Source organism: Manis javanica, chromosome 2 (genome assembly GCF_040802235.1).
Source record: "Manis javanica isolate MJ-LG chromosome 2, MJ_LKY, whole genome shotgun sequence".
NCBI classification, from domain to species: Eukaryota; Metazoa; Chordata; class Mammalia; order Pholidota; family Manidae; genus Manis; species Manis javanica.
In genome coordinates, this window is record NC_133157.1 from 203,131,713 (window position 1) to 203,158,555 (window position 26,843).

At 37.0% G+C, this 26,843-nt stretch overlaps 1 protein-coding gene across 2 annotated transcripts in view; it reads left to right on the top strand.

Annotated features, from left to right (window-relative positions):
- Positions 1-26,843, top strand: part of LOC140847987 (serine/threonine-protein kinase TAO1-like) — a 230,117-nt gene that overhangs the window by 137,652 nt on the left and 65,622 nt on the right. For both annotated transcript variants that reach the window (XR_012128394.1, XM_073230034.1), the window contains exons 2-3: positions 23,037-23,108; positions 25,722-25,823. The gene's annotated coding sequence lies outside the window, so the exon portion shown is untranslated. The remainder of the gene's footprint in view (positions 1-23,036; positions 23,109-25,721; positions 25,824-26,843) is intronic.

Sequence of the window (26,843 nt, forward strand, 5' to 3'; positions counted from 1 at the left end):
GTTATGATCACATCATACCAATAGCCCTGCCATTATTACAGAGGGCTTTTTTCATGGTAAGAAGGCATGGGTAGCTTCCTTACAATTATAATTTGGGCTAGCTTCCCTTTTGCTTAGGCTCAAAGTAACAGTGACATGTTTGAGAAATTTATTTCACTAGGATTTTTTTCTAGGTTTGATATTACTAGCTGTATATCTGCTTAAAGGAGAAACATTGCTTCCCCACTTTCAGCTTCTTGCTGTTGGAAATTCAGTCGACTTATAATCATTTCATTGTCAGAAATATCTTATTGATATGAAACATGGAGATGTAACACTATTTCTTTCTATTTAGAGTAAGAAAACTTAAAGAAATCCTGAACATTGCCTGGTTTATGTTCCTCATATTACCTTTAAGGGATCCAGAAAGCAGAAGCTGTTCAGTGACCTGCCTGTAGGCACACATTAATTAGCAGAGGAGCTGAGATTAAGTTTCCCAAATTATTGCTCTTTTCAGCTCTTTGTGTTACAGCCAAAACTTGTTTAAAGCACTCAGTGCTTTCTTTTTTTCCCAAAATAAGAATATTCCTTTATAATCCAGTGATGAAAAATAATGCATGCCCATTGTAGAGAGATGTCAACATACCTAATGAATGATGATTGAAAGAATGAAGCCACTTTTGAAGATGGGTTCTAGTGATGTGAAACAGGGTTCCATCCTTAGCCTTGTTCTGTTTGACATCACTGGCATTATCTTGGATGAAAGCATGGAAGGTGTGCTTATCAAATATGCACAAGATATTAACCTGAGAAAGGGAGGCAATGCTATATGGTTTGCTGTAAATGAGAAGTCAATCAATAGGTAATGAGTAGCTATGATGAGCCAGGTATAAATTTAATCTCCAAAACAGCCGTATAAGGTAGGTATCCTGTATCAGTCATACTCCAGTCAGGAACCAGGACCAGAAAATTACATTAGGTATTTTGATGGGAAGAATATTGGGAATTGGGAGTCTGCAACAGCAAAAAAGGAAACTCTGAGGTCACATAAGAAGCAGCTTCCATCCCTGGCTAGGAGAAAAAGGGAAGAGGTTGGGGTTTTCAGAACCTAGAAAACTCAAATGCGAAACTTTGCAGAGCCAGGATCTCCATCTCTGGGGAGAGGAAGCTAACTGGTTGGTACCACTTGCACTCAGGAGCTCACGGGAGTCCCTGTGGAGCTAAGGACTCAGGGCCTCTGGGGAGGGGGTACCACCTGGCTGATGTTGATTCCTCAAGGGCTTGGGAGGAGAGGCCTCACAGATTTGGGGGCTGCTGCTGTTGAGAGAAGGGTTGAATGGGATGGCAAGCTCAAGGAGGAGGTGCTCTCCCCCTCTTCCCCCGTCCAGCTCCCCCTAGTGTCCCCTACTGATAAAACCTGTATGAACCCAACAAGCAAAGGAAAAGGAGGCTTTCACAGTCTCATCTGCACAACACAGCATAAAATGTAGAAGGGAAAGGCGTTGTTGTTCACTTGGACTTTCAACACATTTTGGTGCCTACTATGTGCCAGGAATCACCCTTGGCCCTATACTACAACCTCAGTTTCCTATCTGTGAAATGGGAATAATCATGCCTGCCTCAGAGAGAGAAAGATTAAATGACAGAAAATATTTGAGGACTTTTGCATGGTGCCTGATAACTATTTCTACTGCAGCACAATGAAATGCATCAAGTCCTTGATGTTCATCAAATATTGCTGATACTCAAGATACAGTAGACCTCTATTTAATTCCACCATGATGTTTAAATGCTGTAATTCTGAATTTCACTAAATGGAGAATACACTCTCCAGTCTCTGTGCCTCCATCTCTCCACATTGCTAACATCTTCCTGTTTCACACATTTAATTCTGGCTTTCAGAGGCTTTTGAGATTTGAGGATCTGCTCTAGAAAGTAATTCCGTACTTTGTCTCTTCCCTCTCAGGAAACTATTTCCATATTTGAACAGTGTTGGTTATCAATTTTTAAAATTCCTTCTTACTCCATGTATATCCTTTTCAACCAGTGAAAAATTAAGGAATTGCTCCTACTCTCTTCAGTAGAATAAACCAAAATCCATTGAGTAAAAATCCTGTCGGCATTGTTTTTTTGTAAATTTAGAGGTAACAAAGAACTTTAGCATTTTACAGTGTATTTAAACATGAATTTTACATGATTAGATTTTGAGTGTGGTAATAGCTCTAGGATTTTTTTTAGAAGTATACTCTTTTAATCTTTGCCATATTGTCAATTAATATTTAAATGCTGTCCTTGTCAGTGGGTTTCAGCCCCTGGCAAGTTTGCTATGGATTCAATGTGACCAAAGAAATTGATAGCAAAAACGTTCTTTGGGGTGAAAGGGTTTATTACCCGGCTTGTTCTCCCAGCAGTAGGTCGAGTACTAGCATCTCTGCCTCCACCCAGAGCACTGGGCCGAGCCCTCTATATAGCGCAATAATAGCTTATTGCCTAAAGGTGTGGAAGCGGTAGCCTAGCAACAGGCCAGTTACATCATCTGGTGGTTTAAGTTCAGTGAGGATCCTGGCCATTAGGAAACCCCAACTTCCCCACAATACCCTGTGGCCCAAATATGTCATTCCTACATTGATTTATTTGGGAGCTGATCTCTAAATTCTTGGCCACTGAAATCATGCTAATAAAGGACTGTATTGAAATGTTCTGTTCTTGTATTTTTGAGGGTTTTTGTTAGTTATTTTTATTTAGGAAACATTTTCGAGAACAATGAACCATAGAATAATCAGGTGACCTGTAGTTTTCATGAAAAATAAAATGCTTCCAGATGGTGTTGGACACATGGAAAAAGATGTGTTATTCAGCCTACCCAAGGAATGTTCTTAAAAAGCCAGTTCTGGTTTTTGTAAGGCAGTGTTTCCAAAGTTGCTACCTGTTCCAAGCATAAGGGGGGACAGGCTTATAGGATATGAAGTGGCTAAGTATTGGAAACAGCTGCGACTAACTAGACACTATTAACGTAACAGATTAAGCAGATCTGTGTGAGAAGAATTCTGCTTTTAAAATAGGCTAACTGGTTCATAGATTAAATTGGGGGAAAGCAGGTGCAAACCTTGGTTTTGAGAGGTTTATTGCCACAGTGGGTCTCTGTTTACCTTACAGAAGTGTCTACAATCTTGAGCCATTTCCTGGGTACCTGAAGCCATCTTGCTTCTGGTACTCTACTGGCCACAATATGCAAAAGTAACTTTTTAAGAAACAAAATGAAACTCTCATTATCAGGGATTGAAGAAACAGGCAAATCAAAGGTGCGAAATTCTCCAATTGTACATTAAGTCTTGTGCCTTTAGGTCAGTTGACCTGTTCCATTCCTTAAAGCCCACACCCAGTTCAAGAGCAAACCCATGCACACCTGACTTTTTCCTCATTGTCTGTCTGCTAATTCCTTCCAACTGCCCCAATTTACTCTGATTCCAGAAGTTTCTGACTTTTTCAATGCCTTTTTCTAAAATATGTATTTTTTCAATCACAAGGTATTCATGGCAAGTATTGGTAGCAAGATGAACATACCTTATGCTTTTGTAACATTACAGTACTTGGAATTCAGGGTACTATCTATACAGATAGGATAAGAATGAGAGAAAAAGACTGAAGTAGAAAGTATTGAAAGAGATTAATTGAATAAGAGGTTGGCAAATGCTCAAATCAAAGTTGGCAAACACTTAAATTTTTCCAGATCTCTCTATCACTAGGATTCTTTTTGGCCATAGCCCTGACTTGGGATTTGTTGGAATAGATGATAGCTGTGGACAGAAAGCACTGCCATGTGCCCCAATCAGCTAGAGATGGTCTGAGATTCTCTGGGCGAGATCAGCCAAGATGCTTTGAAAAATAAATGAGAGAAATGGGAAAACAGTTTAACTATCCTTCTGTTAACTCTGGCAGAGGTTGCTTGTTACCCCTGTACACTGTTACACCCCAAACACTGCATACTTCCTATAGACTGTTTGGGGAAGAGAGTTTTTGTGTCTAATCATGCCACAGAGAGCTTCTCCGCTCTCACCTGGCTACCTACCACTAGCCTCTTGATCTCTGGATTGATGTACATTGTGGAAAGCTCCAAAAGCACTTTTACTTAATATGCTACTTTATCAGCATGGTGGCCCTGGTAAGGGAAGTGTGGGGATGGCTGCATGACTGTCAGTGAAAGTGGTTAACAGTGAAGGTTCAGGTTCAAATTCCAGCTCAGCTCTTACTAGCTATGTAACCATGGTCAAAGCATGCAGTCTCTTTGGCCCTTAGTTTCCACAGGAAAAAACATGGACATAATAAAAGCACCTACCTTCTATGTTTGTTGTGAGAAATATGTTGTATGTATTCACGTATGCTTAGGTAACGTACATCGTAGCTGAGGACAGTGATCAGCACAGCGTGAGCACCTGGTAAGTTTCAGGTATTAGAACTTGCTGACCTGTTCTGTGTGTGGCCAGAGCTTGTGAAGCACGTCTGATATGTGTGATCGACTTGCTTTGAATTTGAGGATGGCGTAAGAACTTAACAAAATAGAAAAAACTTAAACATCAGTATTATATATCATCTCTTCCAAAGTGCAAGTCCCATTCCCTCATGTAGTCATGCAGGCCATCGTTGCCCCAGGCCTACTCATCTCAAACTTCGGACTCCTCTCTCTCCAAGTGTCAAATCAGTGATCCCAAGTTCTCTTTTTCTGTCTCTCTCTCCACTTAAAATATAGAGAAAACAAGAAAACAATTAATAATAGAATATCTCCATGCAAGTAAAACTCCAGTGTGCTTTATTAGGTGGATCAGTTTAGCCTTAAACTTCCCAACTCCATGTTAGGTTTCCATAATCTGAAAGCACATTGATGAATTTCCCCAAACCTAACAGGACTTTACTACCCTCAGGTAATGCTTTAATTATCCTAAATGAAAGAAACTGGCAGTTTTTATGATACCTATCATTGATCTTTCATCTCCTTAGAAACTGGAAAATATAATAAAGAAAAAGAATTTTAAAAATATTAAAATCATCCTTCAAACCTTAGAACACTATTCGTATTTTCCTGGCCTTGAGAGATTATTATGAGCTTTGGAGTTCGAGAGGCCAGGTATTGAAAAACTGGCTCAGTTATTTATGAGTCATGTGTTGTGGGGAAAAATCCTTTCCTCTTACCCTGCCTTCGTTTCTACTTCTGGGGATAGTAATTCTGACTTCACTGGCTTGTTTTGATCACCGAACAATATAAAATGTGTAATTGTCATGCAGTAGATACTCATAATCTTCCTTTCCCTCTAAAAGGGAGAATTGGTTTTATTTTCTGCCCCTCAAACCTACATGTTCATGAGATCATACTTGGGTGTGTCTCAAATTTAAATTACATTTATAGTCTGTGTGATCGAACCCAGTTGACATAATGATGGTTTGTTGTGTTAAAAACATATAAAAAAGAGAAACACTTCAGGGGATCAGACCCAAGATTCATCTAAATAACACTTCTGAATATTTGGATATTCAAGAGCATTCTCATTCTCCTTAAAACTCTTTCTGGGTGGTTTCCTTTACTTTGACCTCAGTAAAGTTTACGAGAAATGTCCCATAGTATAGATAATGATCATTAACTGGAGTATTTGGTAGAAATTCCATTCTGTACCTTTAATTTACCTCTCTTAATATTCAAAATTTTATTTAATTCTAGTTATGTGGCATGTAGCAAAAGTCCTGGAAATCATAAGTGGTTATTGAATGGATTAATTTTATTTAGATACTTCCACAGAACCCCTTCAGTATTAGAACACAGTGGAGAAGAAACGGAGCTCTTGGCAAAAAGAGAACTGAGTTGGCATCCCACCTCTACTACTCACTGGCTATTGAACAAAGAACCATTTTTGTGGCCTTTCCACGCATTACTTTTTGTGACTATCAATTGGAGGGAATACTAGTGCCTACTTTTCAGGGTTGTTAGGATTATGTGAGCTATGCAGGAAGCAGAGAGCTCTGGGATGTTAAGTGTGTCTCCTCCTCCTCCTCCTCCTCCTCCTCCTCCTCCTCCTCCTCTTCCTTCTTTTTCAGTCATCTTTCCAAATAGAAGGGCCGCGTTATATCTTTTGGCCCATACAATGGGCTCTCTATTTTGCTGATCATTTAAATTCTGATGATTTCTTTCTTGAAGGAAGTGGGTCTGGCCTACGTGTGGTATTCCAGAAGAAGTAATAGGGTGAGACAATTTTATGCAAGGGGTAGATAATTTCTTGTGCTCTATTATGATCAGCTTCTCTATTAAAATGTATAATCTTGCCATTCCTTTAAGGGGGGTATCCTGTCACGTTGCATTGATTTTAATGAGATCTGTCCTGAAGGTAGACCCTTTTGAGGGTTGTTTTATGAAACACCAATCCCAGCTGTTTTATATTCTGCAGGTGCTATGTAAATGTCAAATATTAATGTTTTACTATCTAGCCAAAGAGATGAAATAAGATTTCTTTGCTGCTTGTTTCATTGGCTGCAAATAAGACTGGGTCATTGTCCTTTTGGTTACTCAGCTGCAAAGTCTCTTGCTTTAAAAAAGCACAGTGAAAATAACTGGCAGGAATTATATTGTATTAATGCCAAGAGTTCACACAGTTAACTTTTAGGTACCAGGACCTATACTAAGGCCTCTGTGGATTGTATCTTCTCATCAACACAACACCCTATGGGATGAATAGGAATCCTAACTTCATGTTGAGAAAAAGAAACTCTTATTTTAAAACATAAAGGGATTTGTTTGTTAATATGAGCCAGTGGGTGGCTAAGTGGAGATGTGAGTCCACATCGGTTTGATACCAACAGTCATAGGAAATGATGGAGTCCTCAGGGAACTGGAGAGGGTCTGTGGATTATTGTTATTATTATTTGTTTTCTAATAACCTTTACAGGAGGAAATGGGACAAGAGATCATTAAGTTTTCATGGAAGCTGATAAAAGGATTGGGCAGGAGATCTTAGCAGAAAAGCACAGGGTGGGAGACTCCGTTTCTGAGCCTTTCGGTAGCCTTCATTAAAACCAGTGTCCAGGAGACTGGTCAAGGGTCTGTTCTGCAGAGTGACTAGAGCTTGTAAGTCTAATTCTTATCACAAATAAAGAAGGCAGAGTCAAGAAAAGTACTCTCTTTCAATTAAATAATCCATACAAAGTGTTACTGTAAATAAATGAAAATAATGATTCTTACATATTAAAAAAAAGTAAACATAACATGTATCTCTAAACAAGTGTCGTTAGGTACTTGAGTCCTTTGGGGGCTGGTAGGAGACAAATGGTTCTCTCAAAGTGGATTATTTGATGAGGGTCTACAGGATATAGGGAAACCAGAAGTTAAGAGCATAATGTCTCTAGGATGGTAACATCAAAGAGCTGTTACCATCTTAACCTGTAGTCACAGAAATCTGGAATGAGCCACATGGGCAGGGCTACCTTGACAAGAGCTGTGGCTTTCAGTTGAGAGATACAGTCAACCCCTTGGCAATCATTCAAGAAAATGGTTCAGCCGGGGGGACTATGCCCTGATCTCAATTCCCTTCCAGTCCCTGTTGGTGTTCCCATCTGGAGCCAGAGGACGGAGCACCCATCAGTGTTATCCAGAGCAGGGAGGAGAAAATGGAATGCAGGTTTGGAAGGGCATATCAATTCAAGCTGGTCCTTCTACAACTGACTATGGAGTGGCTTGAGAGGATGCTATAGACTGAATGTTTGCGTTCCCCCCCAATTCATATGTTGAACCCTAATATCCAATGGATGGAATTTGAGGTGAGGCCTTTGGGAGCTGGTTAGGTCATCAGTGTGGAGCCTTCATGACTGGGGTTAATACCATTTTAAAAGAGGCCCCAGAGAGCTCCCCTGCCGCTTCTAGCATGTGAGGTTACAGTGAAAAGACAACTGTCTGTGTACGAGGAAGCAAGCTCTCACCAGGCACTGAATCTGCCAGCACCTTGGTCTTAGACTGCCCAGTCTCCAGAGCTGTGAGAAATAAATGCTTGTTGTTTATAAGCCACCCATTCTGTGGTATTATGTGATAGCATTAACAAAGACGGGAGTGAACAGCTCCCCCTTTAAAGTGAAAGTGCACTTATTAGGAATTCTGGTGTTTTTTCTTTGCTTTGCCCTCCTAGTACAGAGATTCAGAATAATGGCAAGTTGCTTTTCTTTCTACAACCCTACCTCCTCCCCATCACCAATTCTGTACCCACCCCTACTCGGCCAAATGTGAATTTCTGATACTTATTACCCAAGCCTAGTTGGCCAAGTTGGAATCCTTCCCTGGTATAAGTTGACATCATGTCCATATTTGCAGGGTACGTATCACCTACCGTTTCTCGTTTTGCTGCACATAGGTATTAGTTGAGGTAAAGAAAAATGATTATTAGATAAATCACTTAATAAATGGAGAGAATGTGATTTAACTATGTGGTCAGTCTTTAGGAATGCACTACATAGTAATAATACTATTTCATAGCATTTTAGAGTTTGTAAAATGCCCTTCATATTATTTTTGCTTCACTTCTAAAACGTGATGACCCAAACTCAAAGAGGTTAGGTGGCTGGCCTAATATCACAGACCTACTATGTAGAAGCATCAGGACTTGAAGTCACAAAACTATGCAAATGCATAACTGTGTCTACTACACCATATTGGTGTACATGGTGTGGACTGAGGATAGCTGAGCATCTTCTTGCAGTCTACAAAAGCTCTCACTTTCATGTGTCCACTTATATGTTTCTTTGAGATAAGGTCTTGAAGACTCCTATTAAATTGACCATGCTGTCAGAGAGTGGAGCTGTTCTATGGATTATTGTTATTACTATTTGTTTTCTAATAACCTTTATAGGAGGAAATGGGACAAGAGATCATTACATTTGCATGGAGGCTGATAAAAGGATTGGGCAGGAGATCTTAGCAGCCATAGGATGACTTGGTACCCAGACATCTTGGGGGAGCTTTGATCAATGAAACCAAAGGGGACCGACTCATCCTCCTTTATCTGGTACCTTTGGATTTTAGCACTGAAAGTCCCACATCCCAGGAAAACCCTCAGACCTAGATAAACAGGGATGTTGGTCACCCTACAGCTAAGTTCTCTATAATTCGCTATTTGCAGAGCATTACTTTCATGAAGGAATCAGCACTTCTGTGTGTATTTCCCTAGACAAAGCATATCACATGGACTCACATGGACACTCCTGGGTTCCATAACATAGAAATAACAAGATCATTCCACTGGGAACAGCAAAGGTGCATTTGGCCAAGGGTAATACAATTCACCATGGCTGGTAAGTTGTACATCTCACGATCCAACCGAGAGGGAGTAAGGAGAAAGCATGGGAAAAGCCTCAGAGCTCTAACTTCTACCTGTCACGGAGTCCCAGGCTATTAGTCACCTGCATCCTTTACCAGAGTTTAGATTTTGGTTTTAGAACTGAAAGGGACCACAGAGAACATCTGGTTCAACCCTGTCTTTGGACTGGTAAGGTGTGACTACCACTGTTTTAAAGGTGAGGCATCTAAGGCCCAAGCAGGTGGATCCTTGGGGTGTTCTTGACAGGGAGTGGTAGAGGTAAGGGGATGGCCCAGTCTTTCTGTTTTATAATCCCTCTTCCTTTTTCTCTATTTACTGTTCCATGGATTTGAATTTGGCTCAAGGTCCTTTTGTTACTTCTCCAATTTTTATTCAATAGTTTTCACATTTAAAGTGAGGCCAGCAATATCAAATCTCATAAAAGTAAATAGCCCAAATTATAGCATTCCAAGCAAAGCTGTTTTCTTGGCTTACTTTTCTTAATTATCCTAGAGATTTTACATGTGAAAACATCGACATGAATTATGTCATTGGGGTCATCTCCTAGTTAGTATAAGACACATTGCCCCCAAAGAAATGATACCAACTATTGCCCTGATATCATAATTGGCCTTGGACATAGAGTTAATTATTGGATATTGCATGAATGTTTTGTTTAGGTATCTCACTTTTTATTTTAAAAAATTCTCCAATTGTATTGCCTTGAATTAGATCCAGGGAAGTAATAGGAAACTCAGGTGGTCAGGACAGAAAGCTCTTGTGAATTCCTGAATCTAAGAGGTGAGGAGAGAGAAGAAAGGCCACTCTTCCATCCTCTGGGCTAGATCTTCAAGCCAAAATAAGATGGCATGCTTACATATTTGGCCTTCAATATCATCTAAGAACCATGGAAGATATTTTCAAAGATAATAGCTAAGAACTGTATCATTCTTAAATTATTTCCTTTTTGATCAATTTGGAAGCTAGAGTGACACAGTGGGAATAAATAACAAACTATGTACTAATAACAGCCCCCAAAGTCTTCTGCCTGCTTACTTATTTCTGGTGCTCATACCCTTCTACCTGCTCCAATTCCAATTCATTTCTTTATTTTTCTTAAAACATTCCCTTGCCAAAGAGCCTAATTGGCTCTTGATTTCATTGTACAATAAAAATAGTATCTATCCTTTGTGGGCTTTGAAACCCTCATAGCTTAATCTCACCCCTATTCATCTATCCTTTTTCTTGGTGTAGGTAGGAAAGTGTGTGTGTGTGTGTGCACGTCTGCGCTTGTTCCTGGTCTCTCTGTATCACTGCCCTCTACACTGGGAGAACATAGCCTTACCTTATTTAGTGAGGTTTTGGAGGGTCTGGCATTTATTGAGCTGAATTCCATGTGTGTTCACGGCCTCAAAGCCAGCATGGTTCAGGCAGTCTCCAGTCATTACATCTGGGAATAGAGATGTGGAATCCTCCAGCTGCAATCAGGAAGTCCACTAGAGGTGTGCTGAACACCGTTGGCCTCACTGCTCCATGAGCAGTGTTGAGCATCGGGGTAAACTCCATTAGACAGGGCCCCCTCTGAGGATGCCGCACCGCCCAGTGACAGCTTCCCTGCTCAGCTCAGCCAGCTCTCCACCCTGCGCCGCGGTGCGTCCCATGCCCCCCCATGCCCCCCTGCTGCGCCTCCAGCCCCAGACACCCGTACTGTCATTGTGCCTTGTTCTTTTTGGCAGCAGTGCGCTGAGGGCCATGCTGTAGGGACTGAGGCCGTGGAAGCTGGTGCCTCCTTGAGGTCTGAGCCTGAGACCCTACAGTTTGTTATCTGGGTGGAGAGGCAGCTCTCTATTTCTTCTTGAGTGAGTTTTGGTATTTTATAAGTACCACTACCAAGTAATTTGCCTATTTCAGCTATTTTGTCAAATTTACAAGTTTAGAGCTGTTTATTGTATTTCCTTATCCTTTTGCTGTCTTTAGGAATATAGTGATATGCCCTCTTTTGGGTAATTTGCTCTTGTTTTCTTTGGTTAGCTTGGCAGAGTTCTTTCAGGTTTATTGACATTTTTTTCCCTGCAAAGAACTAGCTTTCGATTTAACTGATTTTTTTTGTCTAGTTTCATTGATTTCCATTCTGTTCTTTAGTATTTCCCTCTATGCTTAGCTTTGGTTTTATTTGCTTTTCTCTTTCTAGATTTTTAAGATGGGAGCTTAGATTATTCATTTCTACTACTTAGATTATACATTTCTTTCTACTATCGTTTAGTGCTTTAATTTCTGTGTAAGAATCCTGTATATTTTGTTATATTTCTATTTTCACACAATTCATATTATTTTCTCTTTGCCCTTGAAATGTCTTTATCGACTCATGGGTTACCTCGAGGTGTATTTAATTTCCACACTTGAGGTCCTGTTTTTTTTTTTTTTAACTGTTTTGTTACTGATTTTAAGTTTATTACGCTCTTATCAGAAAACATTTTGTATGAATTGAAATTTTTTCCCTTGTTAAGTTTAGCTTTATGACCCGGTATATGATCTCATGGCGTATGTCATAATGCACTCTTGGGAAGAATGTTCATTCTGTGGCCAGGCTGCATACTGGAATGTCACTAGGACCTGTTGGTTGGTAGTGTTGGTCTGTGGTGGTGGTGTTCTAGTTACAGAATTTTCTCTTTTCAGTTGTGTCAGTTTTTCCTTCGTGTATTTCGAAGCTCTTTTGTCAGGTGAGTATACATTTAGAATTTGATGAAGGAAATCATAACATTATGTAATGTCCCTCTTTACTCCTTGTAATTTTCCTAGCTCTGAATATTTTGTGTGGTAGTAATTATAGCCTTTAGCTTTCTTTTGTTTAATATTTGATATATCTATTAATGGAGGTCAGATTCTCTTAGCTTTCCATCATCTAAGTGTCTCTCTCTCTCTCTCTCTCTCTCTCTGTCTCTCTCTCTTTCTCTCTCTCTCTATTATTTTTGCATTCATTTCACAAAACTTTTGCTTAGATAAAGGATTCTTTTCTGGGTTGGCAGTTCTTTACTTTCCTCACTTTAAAGATACTAATGAACGTTCTGTGACCTCCATTGTATTTTATGAGAATTCTGTGATCATTCAAATTTTAGTTTATCTTTGCTTTTTAGCATTATGACATGTTTAGGCTTATCAGACCTAACTGTTCATTACCGATTTTGAGTTTCCGCCTTATTGGGCCTAAACTCTTTGAATTTGCCATGTTTGGGGCTTGTTGAGCATTTTGAATTTCTTAATTACATTTTTGTCAAAGCTGAGATATTTTCTGCTTTTAGTAAGAATTCTTTACATAAAAAATAAGATTTTGTTTTCTTTTATAGAACACCTATAATGTGAAATTTAGACAATTTGATACTGTCCCACAAGTTTCTAAGGATGTATTCATTTTTCCGATGTTTTTTCCTTTCTTTCCTTCAGTGTAGATAATTTCTGCTGCTCTGTTATCTTCAAGTTTACAGACCCTTCTATCATCTCTGTTCAGTGGTTGAGCCCATGCAATGTCTTTTGTAATTTTTGGTAATTATATTTTTCAGTTCTAAATTTCTTGACGTGTATCTTTTTTTGTAGTTTTTATCTTTCTGCTAGAAGTTTAGTCTTTCCAATTTTTAAGAGTATTAAGCACTACCATATTTAGTATGGTTATCGTAGCTGCTTTAAAGTCTTTATGTGATAATTACAACATGAGACATCTCAAAATAGGCATCTGTCCCCCTTTCCTTGAGATTTTGTCACATTCTTCAATGGCGTGTGTATGTGTGTGTTGTTTGTTTTAGCATGTGCAGTAAATTTTGGATTTTATTCTGGCTATTTTGAATATGATCATGTCATTTCTGAGTCATGTTTGTGTAGGTGCATTCAGAACATTTACATTTAGGCTGATTATGGATAGGTATGTACTTATTGCCATTGCAGGCTTTAGATTCGTGGTAACCAAATGTTCAAGGGTAACATCCTTACTATCTGAGAGTCTAATTTAACTCAATTAGTATGCTATTACAAACACAAGCTAAAGGTTCTTTTTTTTCTCTCCTTTTCTTCCTCCTCCATTTTTTATATATTGGGTATCATATTCTGTACTCTTTCTCTGTACATTTTTATTACCTCTGGTGACAGCTAACCTTAGGAACACTTCCATCTATAGGAGTCCCTCCAGAATACACTGTAGAGACGGTTTGTGGGAGGTAAATTCTCTCAGCTTTTGCTTATCTGGAAATTGTTTAATCCCTCCTTCAAATTTAAATGATAACCTTGCCAGGTAGAGTATTCTTGTTTCGAGGCCCTTCTGCTCCATTGCATTAAATATATCATGCCACTCCCTTCTGGTCTGTAAGGATTCTGCTGGGAAGGCTGATGACAGCCTGATGGGCTTTCCTTTATGTGTGATCTGTTTACTCTCTCTGACTGCTTTTAATAGTCTGTCCTTATCCTTGATCTTTGCCATTTTAATTAGTACACGTTTTGGTGTGGTCTTCCTTGGGTCCCTTGTGTTCAGAGATCTGTGCACCTCCACGGCCTGAGAGACTATCTCCTTCCCCAGATTGGGGAAGTTTTCAGCAATTACCTCCTCAAAGACATTTTGCCTTTTTCCCCTCTCTTCTTCTTCTGGTACCCCTCTACTATGAATATTCTTCCATTTGGATTGGTCACACAGTTCTCTCAATATTCTTCCATTCCTAGAGACCCTTCTTTCCTGTTGCTCTTTCAGGATTAGTTGTGTGTTAATTATATTCTCATACCATATGTGGTTTTGGGAGGAGGCCTCCGTCTCACCTCTCATGCCACCCTCTTCAAAGCAATTCTGTCAGTAGTGTGGCTTCTTTACACTGATGTCATACTCACTTGAGGGCAGGGGTCAACTCCTCCATGGTTAAGTGTACTCCCTTCATTTTGTGGTGCTGCAGAGCATCGGGGGCAATATCTGAGATGAATTTATGGGCAGCTAGGGAGATGAGCTGAATTCCATGTGTGTTCACGGCCTCAAAGCCAGCATGGTTCAGGCAGTCTCCAGTCATTACATCTGGGAATAGAGATGTGGAATCCTCCAGCTGCAATCAGGAAGTCTACTAGAGGTGTGCTGAACACCGTTGGCCTCACTGCTCCATGGGCAGTGTTGAGCATCGGGTAAACGCCGTTAGGCACGGCCCCCTCTGAGGATGCCACACCTCCCAGTGACAGCTTCCCCGCTCAGCTCAGCCAGCTCTCCAGCCTGTGCCACCGTGCGTCCCATGCCCCCTGCTGCGCCTCCAGCCCCAGACACCCGTACTGTCATTGTGCCTTGTTCTTTTTGGTAGCAGTGCGCTGCGGGCCGTCCTGCAGGGGCTGAGGCAGTGGAGGCCGGTGCCTCCTTGACGTCTGAGCCTGAACCGTTAGTTTGTTATCTGGGTGGGAGAGGCAGCTCTCTATTTCTTCTTGAGTGAGTTTTGGTATTTTATAAGTACCACTACCAAGTAATTTGCCTATTTCAGCTATTTTGTCAAATTTACAAGTTTAGAGCTGTTTATTGTATTTCCTTATCCTTTTAATGTCTTTAGGAATATAGTGATACGCCCTCTTTAGGGTAATTTACTCTTGTTTTCTTTGGTTAGCTTGGCAGAGTTCTTTCAGGTTTATTGACATTTTTTTCCCTGCAAAGAACTAGCTTTCGATTTAACTGATTTTTTTGTCTAGTTTCATTGATTTCCATTCTGTTCTTTAGTATTTCCCTCTATACTTATCTTTGGTTTTATTTGCTTTTCTCTTTCTGGATTTTTAAGATGGGAGCTTAGATTATTCATTGGAGTTTTCTTTCTACTATGGTTTAGTGCTTTAATTTCTGTGTAAGAATCCTGTATATTTTGTTATATTTCTATTTTCACACAATTCATATTATTTTCTCTTTGCCCTTGAAATGTCTTTATCGACTCATGGGTTACCTCGAGGTGTATTTAATTTCCACACTTGAGGTCCTGTTTTTTTTTTTTTAACTGTTTTGTTACTGATTTTAAGTTTATTACGCTCTTATCAGAAAACATTTTGTATGAATTGAAATTTTTTCCCTTGTTAAGTTTAGCTTTATGACCCGGTATATGATCTCATGGCGTATGTCATAATGCACTCTTGGGAAGAATGTTCATTCTGTGGCCAGGCTGCATACTGGAATGTCACTAGGACCTGTTGGTTGGTAGTGTTGGTCTGTGGTGGTGGTGTTCTAGTTACAGAATTTTCTCTTTTCAGTTGTGTCAGTTTTTCCTTCGTGTATTTCGAAGCTCTTTTGTCAGGTGAGTATACATTTAGAATTTGATGAAGGAAATCATAACATTATGTAATGTCCCTCTTTACTCCTTGTAATTTTCCTAGCTCTGAATATTTTGTGTGGTAGTAATATAGCCTTTAGCTTTCTTTTGTTTAATATTTCACAGATCTGTTAATGGAGGTCAGATTCTCTTAGCTTTCCATCATCTAAGTGTCTCTGTCTCTCTCTCCCTCTTCCTTTCTCTATTATTTTTGCATTCATTTCACAAAACTTTTGCTTAAATAATGATTCTCTTCTGGATTGGCAGTTCTTTACTTTCCTCACTTTAAAGATATTATTGAACATGTTTTTTTCTCTCTTTTCAAAATTTTGACAAAATTTTATGTAAGGTAATGCTTGTAAAAAAGGTACTATAATTTGATAATTCAAAGTTCTTAAATAAGGTCTTAGGTACATTGAAGGCTTTTTGTTTTTCACAGGTGTATAAATTGAATGGGAACACTTTGTATAGAATTTAGTTTGATCTCCTCATTTTAGGAGTGATAAGTTAAATGACTTTTCTGTGGTCACATATTCTTAGAAGAATTGTAATTGAAGCATTGTTCCAGGGAACTCTATTCCAGTGCAGAGTGATTGGTAAAAGTGAAGAATATGGTGCAGCCTTGAAAATCTTAGAAAAGGAATATAAACTCGTAGTTTGAATTTTTCTGCAATGTAGTATTAATTTAGGGAAGTGCAAAAGATATGTAAATGTGTTTTATGTAGTTATAAATTTAATAACAGGCATTATAATTGGTTCAGTTGAATTCACTAAAAATGAGATGAGACACAAATTCTCTTCTCATTTAAAAAATTTTTGAAATTAATAAAATTAAAAACATTCAAAAATTTTAAAAATATGCTTTGGGCATGGCAAAAACTGGCTAGAGCTTTATTTTCCCTTATTAGTTTAATGAAATCAAATTCAGGAGTTTTTAATTTTAAGTGGTAAATTTAAGGAGGTCATGATAACTAACATTTAATGTACTGCTTACTGCTCCTGAGTACTAGTCTACACTTAACATTCATTAACTCGTTAAACCCTCACAGATACTCTAGGAGGTAGGTTATTTCTTTCATTTTATAGATTTGGAAAATGAGGCTACCCAAGTTCATAGTTGGTAAATAATTGTTGTCAGGATTCCTATCTAGGCAGTGTCATTCTAGAACCAGATTCTGAAGCCTCTCATTTATAGCAGCCATTTTTGAAATTTGGTAATCTGATACAAAGGAACTGATACCAGAACCACCAGGGAATTCTGTAGTGTATCTACTTACATAATGAAGCAGATTTGGTAAGGCCATATTTTAGTGTGAATCAGGTTATGGAGGAAACAGTTGTCTATCTATGTTAAATTCATTATTTTCTCCCATTGCATTTGAGTATCTGTGTTAGAGTTGATTAAACGCTGCCAAGTAGTATCTGAAAGGAAAAGAAATCTTACTGAATTAAATCTATTATCTATTTTCTTGCATTTGAAGGTCATTAATAGATGGGAATCTTCCTGTTGTTAGAAACGTATTATGGGTACATTTTGAGTTGTTGGGCATGTTTTTAATGGTCTTCCTACTGTATTATCTCTTTTGCTGATGAGCTTATTGCATCAGAGTTAGATAAATCTTTAAGTACTGACACAGAAAGCCTTCCAGTACATGACGATTGATCTAATTTTTAGAAGTGTATATATAGTATGTATTTACATACTATGTATAGTGGGAATCTTTTTTTTTTTTAAGCAGCACAGGTGATTGTGATGATGAGCTGGGTTTAAGAGTCCTGCACTAGTAGGCAACACTTTTTCAGTGGAATTCCACATCTAAGATAATTTTATATATGCAGTCAGAAAATGATATACTAATTATTCTTAGCAACTTTTTCTTTTCCTTTTTTCTTTTCTTATTTCTCTCCAATTGTTTATGCCAACGTGGCTTCATTCATACCAATTTCCCAAGGTTTGGGAGAGCAGCATAAAATTAGAGTCAGACAGCTGATTGCCCAGCAGGATGTCGTCAACTATCCCAGCACAGACCCTGAAGGACCCTGAGATTGCAAAACTCTTCTCCAAAGAAGATCCAGGGAAGCGCTTCAAAGATCTCATAAAAGTTGGCCAGGGAGGCTTTGGAGCAGTGTTCTTTGTAAGTGTTAAAGGCTTAATGTCAGTGACCAGCATTTATTTAATATACAGTCCTGGCAGAGTAAAAATCAGTAATACAAAAAGACATAGGCAATAGTCTGTTTTACAGTCACTTGCATTAGGTGTATATAAAAAGAGATCATTTTATTTATTGAGCTTCTTAGATTATTGAAAAAATGGGAAAGATATTCGGTTTTAATTTCCATGTTGTTTACACTACTTTAGCAGTTTTATAACTTACATTGTAATTGAATCAAATATTGCAAAACACTGACTTACGTAAAGTCCCATACACACATTTCATTATTATTCATTCATTATTTCTTCCTATTAAGATTGCTTTTTTTTTCTCAGCAACAAGTTTTGTATAGATGTTTAATATTTTGGTAATATTACAGATTTAGTTTTTTCATTTTAATGGGTACCTTAAGAATAAAAGAGAAAATGTGTTCCAAATTCTTAACAATTTGAACTTTTCACTTATTTCCTATTCATAAATTAGAGGTAAAAGTAAGGTAGTAGAAACTCCCTCTGCAATTTTCCTACCCAAAGGCAGCTGCTGTTAACATTTAAATAAACATCCTTGCAGAGTCTTTTTGTGTACACATGTTTTATGTGTGTGTGTGATGTAGGTTATGTTTGTTTGATTTCTGGATTGGACACAGAATAAGGGAAGAGGCACTCAGAAAACAGGTATTTCATAAACAACCTTTTTTTCTGTGTTACAGTTTTGTCTGAATGTAAGCTTCTCCCATTGTTCTCCTTAATACTACTCTGGAGAAATATAGAATAAAAGAGGAAAAAAATATACAGACTCTTAGAAATGGGCCCAATAAGAGAAGCTGTTGAAAATATCTCTGTCATGTAGCCATTCAATGTGTGTCAGTAGTATTTTTTAGTTGACTTGTTTTATTAAGTGTAATTTATATACAGTAAATGCAGATATGTTAAATGTACAGTTTGATGAAATTAGATAGTTATACGCCATACAACCAACAATTCAAGATACAGAATGGTGATAGTTGTGGGGAATAGAAAGAAGTAGAAAGAGGATAGAATGATAACTTGTTTTACCTCTTTTGATAATAAATATTTAGTATATTAAAAGTTAAAATTAAGTCATTATGTATGGGGGGGGGAGCCGCTAATAGGCAAGCCAGAACAATGAATTCAACTGTATTTGGGCTATAACCACACTGGAGTAAAAACCAAAACTAATACGAGTAACTTTCATACACAGTTTTTTAGCTGTATACCCTCTGTCTGGTTGGGAAGAGGAAAGTGCAAACAAATCTTGAACTCTTCTCCGTAAACTTGTTTCATATTGGTATGGGTGTGACAGTTCTGAAACTGTGTGTTAAAAGATTGAGCAGTGAATAATTTTGATGTCATTTTGGGCTCAGATCCTAACTGAAAAGAATGATAGAAATAGGAAATTGGCAAATGTAATGAAGAACCACGTGGGACTAGATAGGTATTGCATAGGAATTTGTGGCATTAATATGAACTAATTACATGACATATATATTTCCTAGCTCTCTCTTCTGTAAGATTCTAGTTGCGTTGATACCCTAGTAGCAACAAGCACACTTAGCACTCAGATCTTGGATTCCTCACTACATGGATCAAGAGCTCTTGCAGTAATGGTTCATTCTATTGTGGGGACAAGGATCATAAAAGATAAGCTTTATAACTTGAACCAGAAATGTAAAAAATGCTTTTAAATGAAAAATAGGACCTTTCAAGAGGATGCTAGAACCAGCTTGAAGATGCTCCCACTGGCCCCATCTGGAACAATTTGAGCATCAATGTAGACATCTACTGATTATAACCCATTGAATAAAATAGGAATTCCTAATTTCCATGACAGATATAGGATGGATAGATAGAAAGGGAGGGCTTTTCTTTATAATAGAATGCTGACTGGTAAATGTGAAGGGAATTGTAGAGTTGGGAAAAACCAGCATTTTGAAATCATCATTGCAAAGATTGCTCAGGGCTAGAATCTTCAGTGGTTGCTAAACCTAGGGGGAAAGTTTGATGAGCAGAATATTTATATAGTTTAAAAGTATCTCTGCACAGGTTGCTAGATACAAAGTAGGAAACAGTGGTTATAACTATATACATTGGAAAGAAACAGTTACACACCTTGAGTAGGTGATGAAAATTTGTAACCAGTGATAAACAGACATTGTATGCATCCAGATATGATACCCTGAAAAGGACACAATATTACTCATGTAGTATTTCAGCCAGAGATATGTAACCAGAATCTAATCTTGAAGAAGCTTCAGACAAACACAAATTTAGTAAGGTAAGTACTGCTGTGTAGTCTCAAAAAATGCCAGTGTCATAAAGGACAAGGAAGAGTTGAGGAAATTGTTCCAGATTAGAGGAGATGAAGGAGACATGGTAAGTAAGCACAACTCATAATCCTGAAGGGACAGAGAAACATGACTGTGGACATTAAATATTTTTCTGTTGGTTTTTGTGTGTGTGTGTGATAGGCAAAAGTAATCTCATCTCAATCTGATTTAATTTTAATGTAATCATCATTACTAATGAGTTTGGATTTTAATAAATTACAGTCACTTTAACTTACTATTTTAAAGTAATGCTAGAGCTACAGATTTTGCAATAATAGAGTTTGCCCTATAATGTTCACCCAGATCCTTTAAAGTTTACAAGTTTCATAACCACAGAACCTTTATCAAAACTAATAAATCAACATTGATACACTGATACTATTAACTAAACAACACACTTTATTCAGATTTTCCCAGTCTTTGTGCTCTTTTCTGTTCCGGAATCTACTCCAGGTGACCGCACTGCTACCCACTTTTGAACTTTATCTTGTGCTAATTAGAAATGCAGCTCTTTAGCAGAACAATGAAATTAGACCCTTACCTCATACCATATGTGAACATTAAAATTATAAAACTCTTAGGGTAAAACTGCATGACCTTGGTTTTGTCAAAGGATTCTTAGAAATGACAACAAAAGCATGAACAAAAGAAAAACATAGATATTGGATTTGATCAAAATGTAAAACTTCTATGCTTCAAAACTGAAAAGACAACAATAGAATAGGAGAAATTATTTGTAAATCATATGTCTGCTAAGGGACTTGTGTCTAGAATATATAAATAACTCTTACAACTTAATAAAAAAAAGGCAACCCAATTTTTAAACGGGCAAAGGATCTGAATTGACATTTCTCCGAAGATGTAGAAATGGCCAAAAAGCACATAAAAAGATGCTCAACATTCACTGGTCTCAAATCTTGAAAACATTACTAAGTGAAAGAAACCAGTCACAAAAGACCATATATTATATGGTTCCAAAGTGTACAGAATGGGCACATCTCCAGAGACACAGAAAGTAGATTAGTTGTTCCTTAGGGCTGAAGGGGTGAGGAATAGGGATAGGAGAGTGATAGCTAAAGGGTGTGGGGTTTCTTTTCTCTGTTTTTTTTAATGGGGAAAAAATTTGAGGTAAGGTACACATAATATAAAATTTACCATTTTAACCATTTTTAAATGAAACAGTTTGGAGTTTCTCTTTAAGGTGATGAAAGTTCTAACATTGTAGTTATCGGTAAATTGCATATATCTGTCATATTGATCAGTATTGCCATACATCTGTTAGTGCACTAAAAGGTATAGAATTACAGACATTCAAATGGGTGAAATGTGTGCTATGTAAATTATATCTCATTAAAACTGTTAGAAAAGAATATAGCTGGTTAGACCTATTGACTAAAATCAAGGGGCTCACAAATTGATGAGTAGAGAACATTTTGGAAAAATAAATTCATATTCGAGATCTTATGCAGATAGATCCACTTCACCCATTATGTTAAGTGGTGCACGTTTTCCTTAACTAGTCTGCTAGTAATTGAATTTGGAAGGTCATTAATTGTTCCAAGGAACCACTTAAAAGAATATATATATATATATATGTATATATATATATATTTTTAAGGAACTCTATTTACATATACTTTACATACCTGCTTGTCTAACTTTTTAACAGCTTTTTTAAGATTTAAGTTACTCTCTGTTCACCAATTTTAAGTGTGCATTTCATAGATTTTTAGTAAGTGAGATTTTTGTAGCCATCACCATAATCTAATTTTAAAACATTTTATCTTTGAGAATTCATTAAAGACTGAATTGAAGATGAATTCTTCCACAGATGACTAGAGATGATTAACCCTTCTTACTGAACTCATATGAAATGTTTTGCAGCTTATCCTCTTGTGCCTTCTTTATATATCATCTTTTTTTTTTAAACTCATAATGAGAATTTGGGCTCTTACTTTCTAAAGGGTTAACTTTCATGTTCTCTGCTTTTGCTTTTATTTTTTAATCAAAATTCCACAGCAGTGGTAAATAGTAATGAGTGATACCATTTTAGCTGTCTTGTCTTAATTCTAGTTAATAGCTGTTTACAATAGACATGATTTATCATGTTGAGGAATTACCTTTCCTGTGTGGGTTTTCTAAGAGTTCGGTCTTCCCTGCATTAAATACATTTAGAGTTGGACTCTTTCTGCATTTTCAGCATTTATTAAGCGTTTATATGTATAAGTATATATTTTCCCCTTTGATTTGTAAAAAAAATATGGCAAATTATGAAATGTTTTCCTGTATCAAAATTTTGCATTTCTGTGGTAATATATTTTATCCAAATGAAATATTCTTTTAATGCCCCGGTAATATTTGGTTTTAAAATTTTATTTAGAGTTCCCTTGTCTACATTTATAAGTCAGATTGGTACCTAACTTTCTATCTTGCGCTGCTTGTGAGGGTTTAGTTGTTGGGTTAGACTGCCTCCTTACAATTAATGGGGTAGCTTTCCTTTTTCTCCCCTTTTATCCTGGGAAGTTCCCCTAGAGAAACTGCTCCACTCACAACAATTTTAAAGACAATTAGTATTCTTTTCAATCTTCCACCACTGTTTTACTCAAATTATTCTCTAGATCAATTTTAGTAGTTCTTTCCTAGAGAATTGTCCATTTCATTGAAATTTTGACATTTCCAGGCCTACCATAGATTGTACTAGTCATTTTGTTTGTTTATAGTTCTATTCAAATTTCTATATTTTTCCTCTCAAGTAGCTTATTCAAAGATAAACATGCATTATTTTTATTTCTAAAGTACCAGCTCCTTGATAATTTGATATGCTTTTTGTTATCTATTTACTTATGTTTTTAATGTTCTTTAAAAGCAGTTTTGGTATCTTTTTGGACATGGTAGTTTATAAATGTTTATTTTAACAGTGGTCTTCTGTCTTTTTTAGGCACAAGACGTGCACACCAGTGACGTGGTGGCTATCAAGAGAATACCTTATAGTGGACAGAAGGCTGTGGAGGTAGGTGAAATATATATGTTTGTATTGGCATGTTAAAGAAAGCCATACCGTTTTTAATTGGGGATAGGTGGGAATTTTTTCAAAAAATGTTGAAAAATATACAAATACTAAGGTTTATCTCAGGGAATTTTCTTCCACAGACTCAATGTGCCCATTTAACCTGTACCTAGAGCCATAAACAACATTCCTGACATCCCAGAAACCTCCCAACTGTATCCCTTCCTTTTAAGTTTCTTAGATATGTGCTGCTGACACGAGTTTAATGTTTTAAATTGTTGTTTAGCAGATTATTCTATAATAGAGGGATTATCATGTCTGAGAAAGTAAACTAGAATAAGGTACATTTGACAGTAAGTATACTGGATATAAATTTTTAATGGTTGAGAAATTATTTAACGGCTGTTTCAAATAATCATCGGCAGCTACATATCAAGTCTGAAAAATAAGGCAGTGGATAATAATCTGAAAAATAAAATTACTGATACTGTATTGCATGTACTTTAGTTCATCAGTATTCTGATTAGTTCTTCCTTAATTGTGTAAGGTTATAAAATTACTTTCTAAGTCTGTTCTCTTTGTCTTTCTTTAATTCTTTAAAAAATTTATTTACTTTTAATTGTGGTAAAGTAAACAACACAAATTTACCATCTTAACCACTTTGTATAAGTTCAGTGGTGTTAAGGACATTCACATTGCTGTGCAACTATCACCACCATTCATCTCCAGAATTCTTCAATTTGCAAAAGTGATATTGTACACCCATCAAACAATAACACCTCATTCCCTCCTCCCCGCAGCCCTTGGAAATCACCTCTCCAATTTCTGTCTCTATCAATTTGACTACTTTAGGTATCTCATGTAATTGAAATTATGCACTATTTGTCATTTTGTGAAGACTGGCTTGTTTCACTTAATATAGTGTCCTCAAAGTTCATCTGTGTTGTAGTGTGACAGAATTACCTTTGTTTTTAAAGCTGAATAATATTCCTGTGTCTGTGTGTGTGTAAAAACACCACATTTTGTCCATCTACCATTTGTAAATGGACACTTAGTTGATTCTACCCCTTGGTTATTGTGAATAATGCTGTTATGCACATAGGTATACAAGTATTTCTTTGAGTCCCGGCTTTTAAACTTTAGGGTATATGCCCAGAGGTAGAATTGCTAGATCAGTCTTTAATTTTTAAAGGTTTTGGCTTTCTACATTTCTGTAATCTCTGTTTTGTGGTAAATATTGTTTTTTGTGATAATCATACTTATGGGTATGATAACACTGTTGTGATTGATCACTGTTCCATTATGTCGATACCTAAAAATCTCTTAATAGTTTCTAAAACCCCTAAAAAACCTCCGTTTTTTACAAGTTGAATTTTATTTGCCATTCTACAGTATAACATTAAAACCAGCTTTCATAGCAGACTTGTGCTGGAGTCTGTTTAATTAGTCATGCCTAGAACAAAAAGTTTCACCTAGGGCATCATCTTCTCTCATGTAATATTGCGTCCTTCCTGGAAGTTTTTTTTACATTGAAGAATACAGGTTTTAGCTTGGTTTTGTTTTGAGAGTTTGCCTCCCAGAGCACTCAAATTTGAAATGTAAAGCCCATAAAACACTTTCTGAAGTTAGCATCTTACAGCTTACACATTTTACACTGTGAATATCTTGCTCTATTTTCTTGAGGGCTTATGAAATAACATAGGAGATACAGGATCTTAAAATCCAGTGCAAAACATTTTTTAAAGTTCTGTATTCTAGTTCCCCTACCTTTAGAAATATGATACAAGCCAGCGGTAAAGCTTGGAAAAATGGAAACAAGAACAAAAAACAGATTCCAAGTTCCCATCCCACATCCACTAAGCCTCTAGAGTCTCTGGGTATGGACCCAAGTACCTGTATTTTCAGTTCCCTGATTGCTTCTGACAAGTCACCCTACTTAGGATATGGCCTAAGTTTCTGAAGTTGTCATAGAGTAGCTTTTATTGCTGAAGGTTTATCTGTTACTTACTAGTAGGCGTCAATGGGAAGGTTCTTCGGGAAATCCTGTAGGAAAATGTTTCCATGCTGCTTGGTTTTTCTGTGAACTTCCCTCTGTTATAACCTAAGTGTTCACTAGCATTTTAGAATATGTGCATTTAGGAATTTAGGTAATTACTTGATTTGAGTTTAAGCAGCAGAAAAAACATAACATTTGGTAGACAATATAAGCCAAAAACACAACAGCTGAACTTTAAGGTATGTAAATTACACAACAATAAAGCTGCAAAAAAAGAAGGGGGAGGTTGAACTTTTGAAGAAAAACCACTAAATATAGTATATAGTTTTCAACTGGCTTGGTGTGTGGTTGTAAAATTTTTATAAGACTCATAGATAATAAATTTTATGAAAATAAAAATATGTCCTACCGGAAATGAATTTTATGTTATTGGGTTGTAAACTATATGAATGTAATTTCTTTAAAACATATTAGTTTGACATTTAAATGTTACAAATAAAGCAAAGCTGTATGTTCTTGTTAACTTTTTAATCTAATAATTACTTTTGTACTTAGATAGCTTTCTAAGGAAAGGCAACTGTTCCTAATTCTTTCCTTTATTCTTTTTTTTCTCCCCACAGAGATGGCAGGATATTATTAAGGAAGTCAGGTGCCTACGAACATTAAAACATCCCAACATTGTAGAATACAAAGGCTGCTATTTACGTCAGCAGAGAGCATGGGTAGGTATCTGCTCTCCCCTTGCTGTAATTTTAGTAGGTTTAGTTTATAATTAAGTCAAAAATGTCTCAAAATAGTTGTGTAAAGCCACGCACAAACACCTTGAAATGTTAGCTCATACTGAGAAAAGAGGAGCAGCTTTTCCTGAAACTCTTAGGCAGTAAGAGATAACAGAACTTTTGCCGGTTGACTGCAGAGATTCAGCTGACCGTTACGTGCACGGGAAAATGTTCTGATGTATGTTAGCGGTGTCATTCTTCAAATGCTTTGTCAAACATTTGTTGAGAACAATCCTGTCAAAGGATGAAAATCAGCATTTATTTTTGACATAAATGTATTGTAAGCTATTTAACCGCAAGGGTCTTGGTTGGAATATTGGTGGTGAATCCTGGTGAAATCTGAACTGATTGTGATTCTTTGGCTGAATAATACTGAAGGTAGAAAATTGGGACATTTTATTGTAGAAAATGGAGATTAATTTTGCCCCGTTGAAACTAAGATAAGGTAGTAATCTTACAATGGTATAGGCATAGTAATTATGTCTTTTCAGAGAAAGGCTAATTTTTCTTTAAACAGGAATGACCTTTTATTTTTAATAAGCTACAGCTGATTATCATTTTAGTATACAGAACTTAGATTTATTTAGATTTGTAATGTTTGGTTTAATTTGATGGTAATGGTACTCCTAAATTTGAGGCTGTGGTAAAAGAAAAAACAGTGGCAGAGAGGGTAGACTGCCTCTCTGTCTTCCAGGTTTCTGCATCTGTAAAACAAGGATGATAATAGGGTCTCCTTCCAGAGGCGGTTATGAGGATTAAATTAGTTAATATATATAAAATACCTGGCACGTAAGAGGTGCTCTGTGTTTGCTTTATAGGAAAGATTTAAACTGTAACCGAAACTTTGTATATATAGTACCAGAGGACGATTTTCTGCTTCCTAACAATACCAGTATTGCTACTATAGGTTAATATTAATGGAATATGTATATTCCTTTATAGCTTTAGTTAGTAATTATATGA